Here is a 12805-nt window from a genome sequence, read left to right on the forward strand (position 1 = left end):
CATCATGTCATCTTGCTTAAAGCGTTACTGTATTTTTACTTAATACTCTAGATGCATGCTGGATAGCGGTCGATGAGTGGGGTAATAGTACTAGATGCAGAATCGTTTCGATCTACTTGTTTTGGACGTGATGCCTATATACATGATCATTGCCTAGATATACTCATAACTATGCTCAATTCTGTCAATTGCTCAACGGTAATTTGTTCACCAACTGTAGAATACTTATGCTCTTGAGAGAAGCCCCGGGTCTATTCTCATCATATCAATCACTATCACTTTATTTACTTGCTTCGCTTTTACTTTGCCTTTTACTTTTCACTTTTCATCTATCTATCAAAAATACCAAAAATATTATTTATCATCTCTATCAGATCTAACTTTTGTAAGTGACCGTGAAGGGACTGACAACCCCTAAGCGCGTTGGTTGCGAGTTGCTATCGTTTTGTGTAGGTACGAGGGACTTGTGCGTGGTCTCCTACTGGATTGATACCTTGGTTCTCAAAAACTAAGGGAAATACTTACGCTACTTTGCTGCATCATCCTCTCCTCTTTGGGCAAATCCAACGCAGTGCTCAAGAGGTAGCAAGTACCCATCATAAACTCTTCTCTCTCGCATTACATTATTCGCCATCCGCCTCTCATTTTCCTCTCCCCCACTTCTAAAACGATTTTCAAAAAGATTTGCCTTTTCTTCGCCTTCTTCCTATATGTATTTTTGTTTGTGTTTCCACGTGCCTTCTATTTGCTTGCATCTTTGCTTGCTAAAAATCTATTGATATGGATCCACTTAAAGTGTTCTACTTGGATCATCTTCAATCTATATGTGCTCGTGCTGAAACCCCAACTAGTTTAGTTGAGGGAAAATCTTTAGATGAGCATGCTCATTGTGTGCGTCACCGTTTGTCTGAAAAGGGAGACTCTTATAGAATCAAGTAAACAGTGTGTTGTGATATGCTTGGAATCTTTGTGAAATTTATGAGTTTATTTGTTGCTCTAAGAACCTTAAAAAACACCTTCGCTACCTATGTGAGTTTAATGATAATGAAATCTTATCTTTTTATGCAAAGGGTGTTTATAGTTACTATGATATCGAACAAATTGAAGAATTTGTTGCTTTTAAGGGTGCTTATGAAGTTGCTTCCTTGATTGAAAAGTATGATATTACTCTCTACAAATCTCAAAATTTTGACATACTTAAATATTGCTATGAAAACTATGCTCATAATGTCTATGTCAAAGAATTTATTGAGAGAATGACCATTGCTTTGGAAGAAAATAATGATATGCATGAATCTATAGATAATTATGATTCCGATGATTTTATTGAAATTTTCCTTGATGAACATGATGCTTGCTATTCTTGTGGCCATGATGCCAATATTTATGGAGATGAATTTGCTATAGTCCCTTATGTTAAACATAAGATTGTTTCTATTGCACCCATACTTGATAGTTCCTTCAATGAAAACCATGATTGCAATGATGTTATTATAAATTCTATTAATGTCAATTGTGCTAGTAATATGCAAAACCCTAAGCTTGGGGATGCTAGTTTTGCTATGTCTACTATTTGTTGCAATGATCATGATTGGGGTGATTCTTTTTATGATCTTGAAAATATATTTAAGTCCCATGATGAATATGAGATTGATAATAGTGTTTGCAATATTGTTGAAAGTGGGTTTCTAAGAGTGTCAACTTTAGATCCCACATATTTGGAGAATATTAAATCTTATGATTTTTTTTAGAAAAGTGGGTTTGGAGAGGTCATGACTTTAGTTAATGTTAATCCCACTATTTTGGAAGAGTGTCAACTTCGCATGCATGTGGATCATGTTGAGAATATGTCTTGTGGTAGCTATATTGTTTAATTTTCTTATGATCCTACAAGTAATTATTATGAGAGAGGAAAAAATGGTTGTAGAAACTTTCATGTTACAAATTTACCTCTCGTTATGCTGAGATTGCTTTTGTTTCTTTCTTCTTCCTTGCATATGCTAGTTTTTGCTTGCCTTGATTTTTTTGCTTATAAAATGCCTATGCATAGGAAGTATGTTAGACTTATATGTGTTCACGTGTTTCATGATTCTCTCTTTGCGCTTCAATTCTTGTCTTTCATGTGAGCATCATTGAAATCTCAATGCGTAGTTAGGGGCGTTAAACGATAGCGCTTGTAGGGAGGCAACCCAATATTATTTCTGTTCTTTGATTTTTGCTCCTGTTTAGTAATAAATAATTCTTCTAGCCTCTGGTTAGATGTGTTTTTATGTTTAATTTAGTGTTTGTGCCAAGTAGAACCTTTGGGAAGACCTGGGTGAAAGTTCATTTGATCTTGCTAAAAAACAGAAAGTTTTGCGCTCACGAGATTATTTGTCATTTTTAACAGAAGAGTGATTTTGAGTTGATTATTTTTGAAGAAGACTAATAGACAAATTCCTCACGTCCACCAATTTATTTAAGAATTTTTGGAGTTACAGAAGTATTAAAGATTTATAGACTACTAGAGACTGTTCTGTTTTTGACAGATTCTGTTTTTCACGTCTTGTTTGCTTATTTTGATGAATCTATGGGTAGTATCGGGGGATATGAACCATGGAGAAGTTGGAATACAGTAGATATTACACCAATATAAATAAATAATGAGTTTGCAACAGTACCTTAAAGTGGTGATTTATTTTCTTATACTAACGGAGCTCATGAGATTTTCTGTCGAGTTTTGTGTTGTGAAGTTTTCAAGTTTTGGGTAAGGATTTGATGGACTATGGAATAAGGAGTGGCAAGAGACTAAGCTTGGGGATTCCCAAGGCACCCCAAGGTAATATTCATGGACAACCAAAATCCTAAGCTTGGGGATGCCCCCGAAGGCATCCCCTCTTTCGTCTTCATCTATCGATAACTTTACTTGAGGCTATATTTTTATTCACCACATGATATGTGTTTTGCTTGGAGCGTCTTGTATGATTTGAGTCTTTGCTTTTTAGTTTACCACAATCATACTTGCTGTACACATCTTTTGGGAGAGACACGCATGAATCGTGATTTATTAGAATACTCTATGTGCTTCACTTATATCTTTTGAGCTAGGCAATATTGCTGTAGTGCTTCACTTATATCCTTTTAGAGCACGGTGATGGCTTTATTTTATAGAAATTGTTGAAATCTCATGCTTCACTTATATTATTTTGAGAGTCTTTTAGAACAGCATGGTAATTTGCTTGGGTTATAAAACTAGTCCTAATATGATGGGCATCCAAGATGGATATAATAAAAACTTTCATATAAAGTGCATTGAATACTATGAGAAGTTTGATTCTTTATGATTGTTTTGAGATATGAAGATGGTGATATTAGAGTCATGCTAGTGGAGTAATTGTGAATTTGAGAAATACTTGTGTTGAGGTTTGTGAGTCCCACAGCATGCACGTATGGTAACCGTTGTGTAACAAATTTGAAGCATGGGGTATCTCTTTGATTGTCCTCCTTATGTGTGGAGGTCGGGATCACGTGATGGTTAACTCCTACCAACCCTCCCCCTAGGAGCATGTGTGTAGTGCTTGGTTTTGATGACTTGTAGATTTTTGCAATAAGTATGTGAGTTCTTTATGACTAATGTTGAGTCCATGGATTATACGCACTCTCACCCTTCCACCATTGCTAGCCTCTCCCGTGCCGCGCAAATTTCGCCGGTACCATACACCCACCATTTACCTTCCTAAAAACAGCCACCATACCTACCTATTATGGCATTTCCATAGCCATTCCGATATATATTGCCATGCAACTTTCCACCGTTCCGTTTATTATGACACACTTCATTATTGTCATATTGCTTTGCATGATCATGTAGTTGACATCGTATTTGTGGCAAAGCTACCGATCATAATTCTTTCATACATGTCACTCTTGATTCATTGCATATCCCGGTACACCGCCGGAGGCTTTTGTTCTAAGTATCAAGTTGTAAGTAAATAAAAGTGTGATGATCATCATTATTAGAGCATTGTCCCTTGTGAGGAAATAAAAAAAAGGCCAAAGAAGCCAATAAAAAAAAGAGGCCAAAGAAGCCAATCAAAAAAATGAGAGAAAAAGAGAGAAGGGGCAATGTTACTATAAATTTTCCACACTTGTGCTTCGAAGTAGCACCATGATCTTCATGATAGAGAGTCTCTTATTTTGTCACTTTCATATACTAGTGGGAATTTTTCATTATAGAACTTGGCTTGTATATTCGAACGATGGGCTTCCTCAAATGCCCTAGGTCTTCATGAGCAAGCAAGTTGGATGCACACCCACTTAGTTTCTTTTTAAGCTTTCATACACTTATAGCTATAGTGGATCTGTTGCATGGCAATCCCTACTCACTCACATTGATATCTATTGATGGGCATCTCCACAGCCCGTTGATACGCCTAGTTGATGTGAGACTATCTCCCTCTTTTTGTCTTCTCCACAACCACCATTCTATTTCACCTATAGTGCTATATCCACGGCTCACGCTCATGTATTGCGTGAAAGTTGAAAAAGTTTGAGAATACTAAAGTATGAAATAATTGCTTGGCTGACACCGGGGTTGTGCATGATTTGAATATTTTATAGAACGAAGATGGAGCATAGCCAAACTATATGATTTTGCAGGGATGAGCTTTCTTTGGCCATGCTATTTTGAGAAGACGTAATTGCTTTATTAGTATGCTTGAAGTATTATTATTTTTATGTCAATATTAAACTTTTGTTTTGAATCTTGCGGATCTGAACATTCATGCCACAATAAAGAAAATTACATGGATAAATATGTTAGGTAGCATTCCACATCAAAAATTCTGTTTTTATCATTTACCTACTCAAGGATGAGCAAGAATTAAGCTTGGGGATGCTTGATATGTCTCCAACGTATCTATAATTTTTGATTGTTCCATGCTATTATATTATCTGTTTTGGATGTTTAATAGGCATTTATATGCTATTTTATATTATTTTTGGGACTAACCTATTAACCGAGGCACAGTGCCAGTTTCTGTTTTTTACCTATTTTAGAGTTTCGCAGAAAAGGAATACCAAACTGAGTCCAAACGGAATGAAACCTTCGCGATGATCTTTCTTGGACCAAAAGCAAACCAGACGATTTGAAGATGATGTCGGAGAGGCAACGAGGCGGCCACGAGGCAGGAGGGCGCGCCCAGGGGGTAGGGCGCGCCCCCACCCTAGTGGGCCCCTCGTAGCTCTCCTGACCTAGTTCCTTTGCCTATATATACTCTTATACCCTAAAAACATCCAGGAGAGCCACGAAACCACTTTTCCACCGCCGCAACCTTCTATACCCGTGAGATCCCATCTAGGAACTTTTTCTGGCATCCTACCGGAGGGGGATTCGATCATGCAGGGCTTCTACATCAACACCATTACCTCTTCGATGAAGCGTGAGTAGTTTACCACAGACCTGTGGGTCCATAACAAGTATCTAGATGGCTTCTTCTCTCTCTTTGATTCTCAATACCATGTTCTCCTCGATGTTCTTGGAGATTTTTTCGATGTAATATTCTTTTGTGGTGTGTTTGCCGAGATCCAATGAATTGTGGATTTATGATCAAGATTATCTATGAATATTATTTGGTTCTTCTTTGAATTCTTATATGCATGATTTGATATCTTTGCAAGTCTCTTTGAATTTTCGGTTTAGTTTGGCCTAGTAGATTGATCTTTCTTGCAATGGGGTAAGTGCTTATCTTTGGGTTCAATCTTGCGGTGTCCTTTCCTAGTGACAGTAGGGGCAGCAAGGCACGTATTGTATTGTTGCCATCGAGGATAAAAAGATGGGGTTTTCATCATATTGCTTGAGTCAATTCCTCTACATCATGTCATCTTACTTAATGCGTTGTTCCGTTCTTTATGAACTTAATACTCTAGATGCATGCTGGATAGCGGTCGATGTGTGGAGTAATAGTGGTAGATGCAGGTAGGAGTCGGTCTACTTGACACAGACGTGATGCCTATGTTCATGATCATTGCCTTAGATATCATCATAACTGTGCGCTTTTCTATTAATTGCTCGACAGTAATTTGTTCACCCACCATAATATTTGCTATCTTGAGAGAAGCCAGTGGTGAAACCTATGGCCCCTGGGTCTCTTTTCCATATTATTTAATCTCGTTTACATCTTACTAGTTTCCGATCTATAAACCAAAAATAACAAAAATATTTACTTTACCGTTTATCTATCTCTATCAGATCTCACTTTTGCAAGTGATCGTGAAGGGATTGACAACCCCTTTATCGCGTTGGGTGCAAGTTGTTGATTGTTTGTGCAGGTATTCGGTGACTTGTCTGTTGTCTCCTACTGGTTACCTTGGTTCTCAAAATTGAGGGAAATACTTACGCTACTTTGCTACATCACCCTTTCCTCTTCAAGGGAAAACCAAGGCAAGCTCAAGAGGTAGCAGGGCACTATACACTGCTGTCAGTACCCCCTACATGAGCTGTCGTTACAACCCTCAGGTTATGATTCGATACATTGAGGCTCTGGATCTCACTGTTCGAGCTCTGACTGTCGAGTCGTACACCACTCGTGCTCATCACTATGACACTCTGATACAGATGCTGCGAGCAGTCAGCGCGAGGATTCAACATGAGTTCATCCTTTACCCGCACCTGTCAGTGCTTACACCAGGTATTGTGTGGCCTGTTGTTGGAGGTGATAACCCTGATTATGGACCACTCCTTCCGGTTCGGGACTAGTTCCCGCACCAGAGCCATCATGGAGCGCAACATCCTTCTCTCGAGAGGCGTTTGGCTTTTCGTCACCGGCAGCTGCCTAACTTTGGAGGTTTTCCATGACATTGAAGTAGCATATCGCTATGTCCCGTTGTTGTATCCCTCCACCGCGTGCCTGCGTGCTGTATAGTTGGTCTAGACTACTTCTTTCTAAACTTGTACTTTTGGCTTGTAATCGAACATATGGATGGATCTGTATGTCGTGTTTGTCTACTATGCTGTATCCGTTGTACTTATTTCATTATGCATGTTACCTCATGAATGATTCATTGTCTTTGCAAATGCTCAATGCTAAACTACCCCTATTGCATTTAAGCATGACGGTTAGACCCGCTGGTCGTGGCTGTGTTGGCAATGCTCCACCACCGCCCGAATACATGGCAGGAATGATACATCCGTTTGATTTGAATCGCCAGTTTATGGAAGGAGTCATGGCCCAGTTCCCGCGACTGAACATGAATCAACAGCCAACCCAGTAACACTGCAAGACTTTGCGCGTCTCAACCCTGTCATCTACCGCAACTCAACTCAGCCCCATGATATTGATGACTGGCTCCGTGACATCACTTTTGAGCTAGAGTCTATTGACGTAGGACCTGCCAACTATGTCACCTTTGCGGCCTACTACCTAAAAAGTCCCGCTGCTCAACGGTGGACAGCCACATGCATTCACTACTTGCTGGAACAGTCATTACTTGGCCGGAATTCCAAGCTGCCTTCCGTGCCCGCTTCATTCCACAAGGAATCATGGACATGAAGAAGCGCGAGTTTTGCAACCTCACCCAGGGCAATAAGACAGTACATGCTTCCCAGCGGGAGTTCCTCGACTTGTCCTGCTATGCTGAAGAAGACATTGCTACTAATGCTCGCATGAAGGAAAAGTTTCGCAACGGACTTCAAGCTAATATCAAGCTAGCGCTCCTCGTTCATGACTTCACCGACTTCGCCACCTTGGTAAACAAGGCCATTCAAGTTGAAACCGGTCTGTAGGAACACCAGGGATCCCTTAGGAGCAACCGCGGCGCTGACTCATCTTTGGGCCCGTCGTCGCAGAAGCATTGGATTTGGATCTGCCACAACCTGTCCAACTACACCTGCTCCAAGATCGCCTTATGCTGCATCGCATCTGCCTCCTCCACCACCTAGGTAGCCAAGACTTCCAGTTGCAGCACCTCGGGCTCATTCTTCACGTCTCAATGACGAGCTCTGCTTCAAGTGTGGCCGTCCAGGTCACCGTACCAGGGAATGCTATCAGAACCAGAACCAACTGGCACTTCTTGCAGCTGGCCATGGAAACAATCAGCCCCGCAACAACAATTCCAGGCCTTATGGTCATGGCCAGGCTAACCACCTTGATCTAAATGAAGCTCAATACCAGCATACTACTGTGATGGGTACCCTTCTTGTTAATTTAGTACCAGCTTCTATTTTATTCGATTTAGGAGCATCGCATTCTTTCATATCAGAAGATTTTGCATACATGCATGGCAGTAAATATGAAGAGATGAACACTCTGCTAGTGGTACACACCCCCACGGGCCAATGTTGAACCTCCATGGTTAGCATCGATGTCCCCATTGAAATCGACAGGCTAGAATTTCACGCCCCCTTATCGTTCTGAAGTCTTCCAATATTGACCTCATTCTAGGAATGGATTGGATGAAAGCTGAAAGGATCGAGAAGAGGTGTCTAGAGGGGGCTGATTAGACCCTCAACAACCAAAGTTGACAATTTTTAAGTTTTCAAGTTGAGGTGATAGATTAACACAATTTCAAGCAAACACATTACAATTCAAGCAAGCATGCAAAGAGTATATGAGCAGAGGAAAGTAAAGCATGCAAGTTGCAAGAAAGTAAAGGGATGGGATTGGAGTGCGCAAATGCAATTGGAGACACGGAGATTTTTGGCGTGGTTCCGATAGGTGGTGCTATCATACATCCACGTTGATGGAGACTTCAACCCACATAGGGTAACGGTTGCGTGAGTCCATGGAGGGCTCCACCCACGAAGGGTCCACGAAGAAGCAACCTTGTCTATCCCATCATGGCCATCGCCCACGAAGGACTTGCCTCTCTAGGGTAGCTCTTCACAAAGTAGGCAATCTCCTTGCCCTTATAAACTCCTTGGTTCAACTCCACAATCTTGACGGAGGCTCCCAAGTGACACCTAACCAATCTAGGAGACACCACTCTCCAAAAGGTAATAGATGGTGTGTTGTTGATGAACTCCTTGCTCGTGTGCTTCAAATGATACTCTCCCCAACACTCAACTCTCTCTCACAGATTTGGCTATGGTGGAAAGATGATTTGAGTGGAAAAAACTTGGGGAAGGCTAGAGATCAAGATTCATATGGTAGGATTGGAATATCTTGGCCTCAACACATGAGTAGGTGGTTCTCTCTCAGAAAATGAGTAGTGGAAGTGTAGCACTACAAAAAAAATACACTTCTGTGATGATACATGTTTGTCACAGTAGGTCCCTTTTTTTGTCATGCATGTACATCCATGACGATTTTATGACAGAATCAAGATAGTCATACCTGTGCTGTCGTAGAAGTGTTCCATGACATTACCAAAATTATCATCACAAAAGTGTCCACTTCCATGACGATAAATCGCGCGTCACAGAAGTGCTTTCGTCAAGGGTGACCGACACGTGGCATCCACCATAACGGAACACCGTTAAGCTATCGGGTCGGGTTTTGGATCCGATAACCCGTTAGCAGCCCCGACCAATGGGGATTTTCCACGTGTAAAATCATCATTAGCGGGAGGAAACATGTGTCGGCTCATTGTTAGGACAGATGTCATCCACTCATTGGACGGAAGGCGCCTATGATACGTCAACACGTGGCACGGCCCAACAGAGGCCTATTCCTGTGAAAAGGCCGGCCCGTTTGACTTGGTCAAAAGGTGGCGGGCCGGCCCATGGAAAGCCGGTTGACGGCCTGTTCGCATATAGCCCATTTACAGCCCGCTAACCCAAGGCCCGTTATGCCCTATCCGAATTTGGCCCAGTAGCGTCATCTGGGCCATCCAATATGATTCTAGCCCGTTTTCACTTTTGGCCCATGTTTGGCCCATGACTTCTTTCGGCCCATATGAGGCCCTTTGTAACTCTTGGCCTATTAACGGCCCGTGGTGAAACTGGCCCGTAATGAACAGTGTATCACCTTAAACCCATTAACGGCCCGTTATTCCGTTGGGCCATTTCCAACCCATGTTATCTTTCGGCCTTCTCAGAGCCCATTTATTCTTGGGCTCATTTCCAGCATTCGTTTACTTACGACCCGTTACTGTCATTTTCTACTTGTGGGCCAAATTCAGCCCGTGGTTACAGTCGGTCCGTTTGTGGTCCGTTAATACGTTGGGCCCTTTTCATAGCGTCATCAAATACGGCCTATTAACAATGGCCCGTTATGGTCGGCCCATGAACGGACGATTCCAACTCTAGCCCGTTTACGGCCATAATGCGGTCTGTTTGGCCCATGTTTGGCCAATCGATCATACGGCCCGTATAAGGCCCATTGATTATACGGCCCGCAGAAGGCCCATTGTTTCTATGGCCCGTAGAAGGCCCGCTGTTTCTACGGCCAGTAGGAGGCCCAGTGTCACTATAGTAAATATTAGCCCATGGTTATTGTGGCCTAGTTTTAAAATATAGGTTATTGCAGCCACTAGCAAACCACGGAAAAAGAACTGCAATGACTACAAGCAAACAAATAAACAAGACAACAAGGAAATAAATAAGCAAGCAACTAACGCTAGGCTATCACGACTATTACACATATTACATCCACTTGGCATCAAAGTTCGCCACTAGTGCAAATATAGGGAACAAAGCAGCATATCATATACTCTGGTTGTCAAAGTTGGCGACCAACGCAAATAAACACCGCAGCAAAACAAATCCAGAACTAAAACCACTTCAGAAGATCTCAAGAAACAATATCCTGGGTACCCATAATGCTGGCAAGATGCTTAGCAAGCTTATTAACTTTCTCCTATTTGGCGCTTAAATCCTCCAACGCTTGCTGTTGCACCAGGAAATATGCATCTGAGTTCTGCAGGGACTTCCTCAGTCCTTCAGCTTGAAGTTGAGACTCAAGAAGATGAACCGATTCAGGCAGCGAGTTCGAAGAGCTTGTGCCATCAGTACTGGCCAGTAACTCGAACACTACATCAAGACATGACTTTTGGGTTCTCTCATTGTCATCAAAATAGTTTTTATCAGCTTTCTTGGAGACCAACAGGGATGTCTCACTATCTTGAACCTTATGTGCATTACTTCCTTTACCATTGGATAACGCGGTACTGTTCTCCAATATTTTGTCCACATTCTAAAAGAGAAACAAGCAGAAACATCACATGTTTACCATGTTGTATATGAAACTCATTTTGGTAAATGAGTTCAGTAGTAAAGTGGACAGGATAACAACATGAAACAAACATATATCTATGTACCATGGTCACTTTATAGTTTATATCATTCTAGTTTTTGTTGCCAAATCAAGATAGAGACACAATTCAAATAATATTTGTTCAAGACAAAGCAGAATAGACAGAATATAAGTGTGGGTAACTATAGAGCAATAACAACACTTGTAATGTGCATGACATGAGAACATAACTGTTTATTCAATTGAAACTGAAATCAACATAGAGCAGGTTACAACAGCAAACCGGTTAAAGAAACAGGTTTAAAACATACCTGTTGCGCCATTGGAGTTTCAATTCCATCCTTCAAATTTGAAAATAGTTGGTATGAGTAAATACAGTAATGCAAGAGCAAAGGAGTATGAACCATAGCTACAGTACCTGACATGAGAACAAATCTTCTTCTCCTTTAAGCGTTGAGTTGGGATTCAGAGTGGTGGTCCTCGTGCTTTGGGCACTGCAGTTCCCTTACTAACTGCTCGTGTTTGAGTGCTCTGTGGTGGAGACAGTGTTGTGTCAACTGGAACTGGGTTACTATCTGCCGGGGTTGGGGTTAGAAGGGGTGTAGCTGGTTCTCTGTCCAATTGGGTAGGGGTACAATCTGCGAGAGTCTGGTTTATGTGTGGTGGATCTGGTCCTTGGGAAAGTACAACCGTGGTTCTATCTGCATCAACTGGTAGCACTATCTTTTCTGAAGACCGTGTTGTTACTCCCTTAGATACTACCATCACGCTCTCCAATTCAAATGGCTGATAAACAAGAAAAGTAATTGAAAGTATAGACATTGTATGATAGACAGGTGCAATGGATAGTGGGGAATAAAAGAGGGCATGAAATAATTCATATTTATGTTGTCTAACCAAACAGGATAGCATGACACAATTTCACATATATGATGGCTAACTAAACAGGATAGCATGACACAATTTCACATTATGATGGCTAACTAAAAAAGATGGAAAGACATAGTTCAAAATATGAGACTATGTAAACAGGATGACATGACATAACTATATAATGTGTTTATTAAATAGGTTGGCATGCCATAATTCACATACATTCACGAATAGAATGCCATAATTCAAAATATGATGACTGTAAACACTAAACAGGATGAGATGATATAACTATATGATGTCTTTATTAAATGGGTTGCCATGCCTTAATTCAGATAGATGATGTGTATGTACTATGTAAACATGATGTCATGATATAATTCAAATATATGATTTATATAGTAAGCAAGTAAGCAGATGGCAATCCATATATGATGTAAAAACTAAGTAATGCAAGACATGGGTAATATAACCCTACCAAGTTTGAGCATAGACCCCAGGGGGGAAATAGGACTGGTCATCAGTCTCTGAATCCTCCTCTGAGGAGCTCTCTGTAACCAGCAAGATGTCTGCTTCAGCAGGTAGCATTGTCTGCTCTGAATACCTTGTTTTCACTCCAGATACTTCCATCACCGCTTCAAATGGCTGATGCACATGAAGAGTAGTTGAATATACAAACGTTGTCGACAAATGGAACACGTAATACAAAAAAATGATTGCATGATATAATTCACATACATGATGATTGGCTAAATAGCATG

This window comes from Triticum aestivum, chromosome 6B (genome assembly GCF_018294505.1).
Source record: "Triticum aestivum cultivar Chinese Spring chromosome 6B, IWGSC CS RefSeq v2.1, whole genome shotgun sequence".
In the NCBI taxonomy this organism is placed as follows: domain Eukaryota; kingdom Viridiplantae; phylum Streptophyta; class Magnoliopsida; order Poales; family Poaceae; genus Triticum; species Triticum aestivum.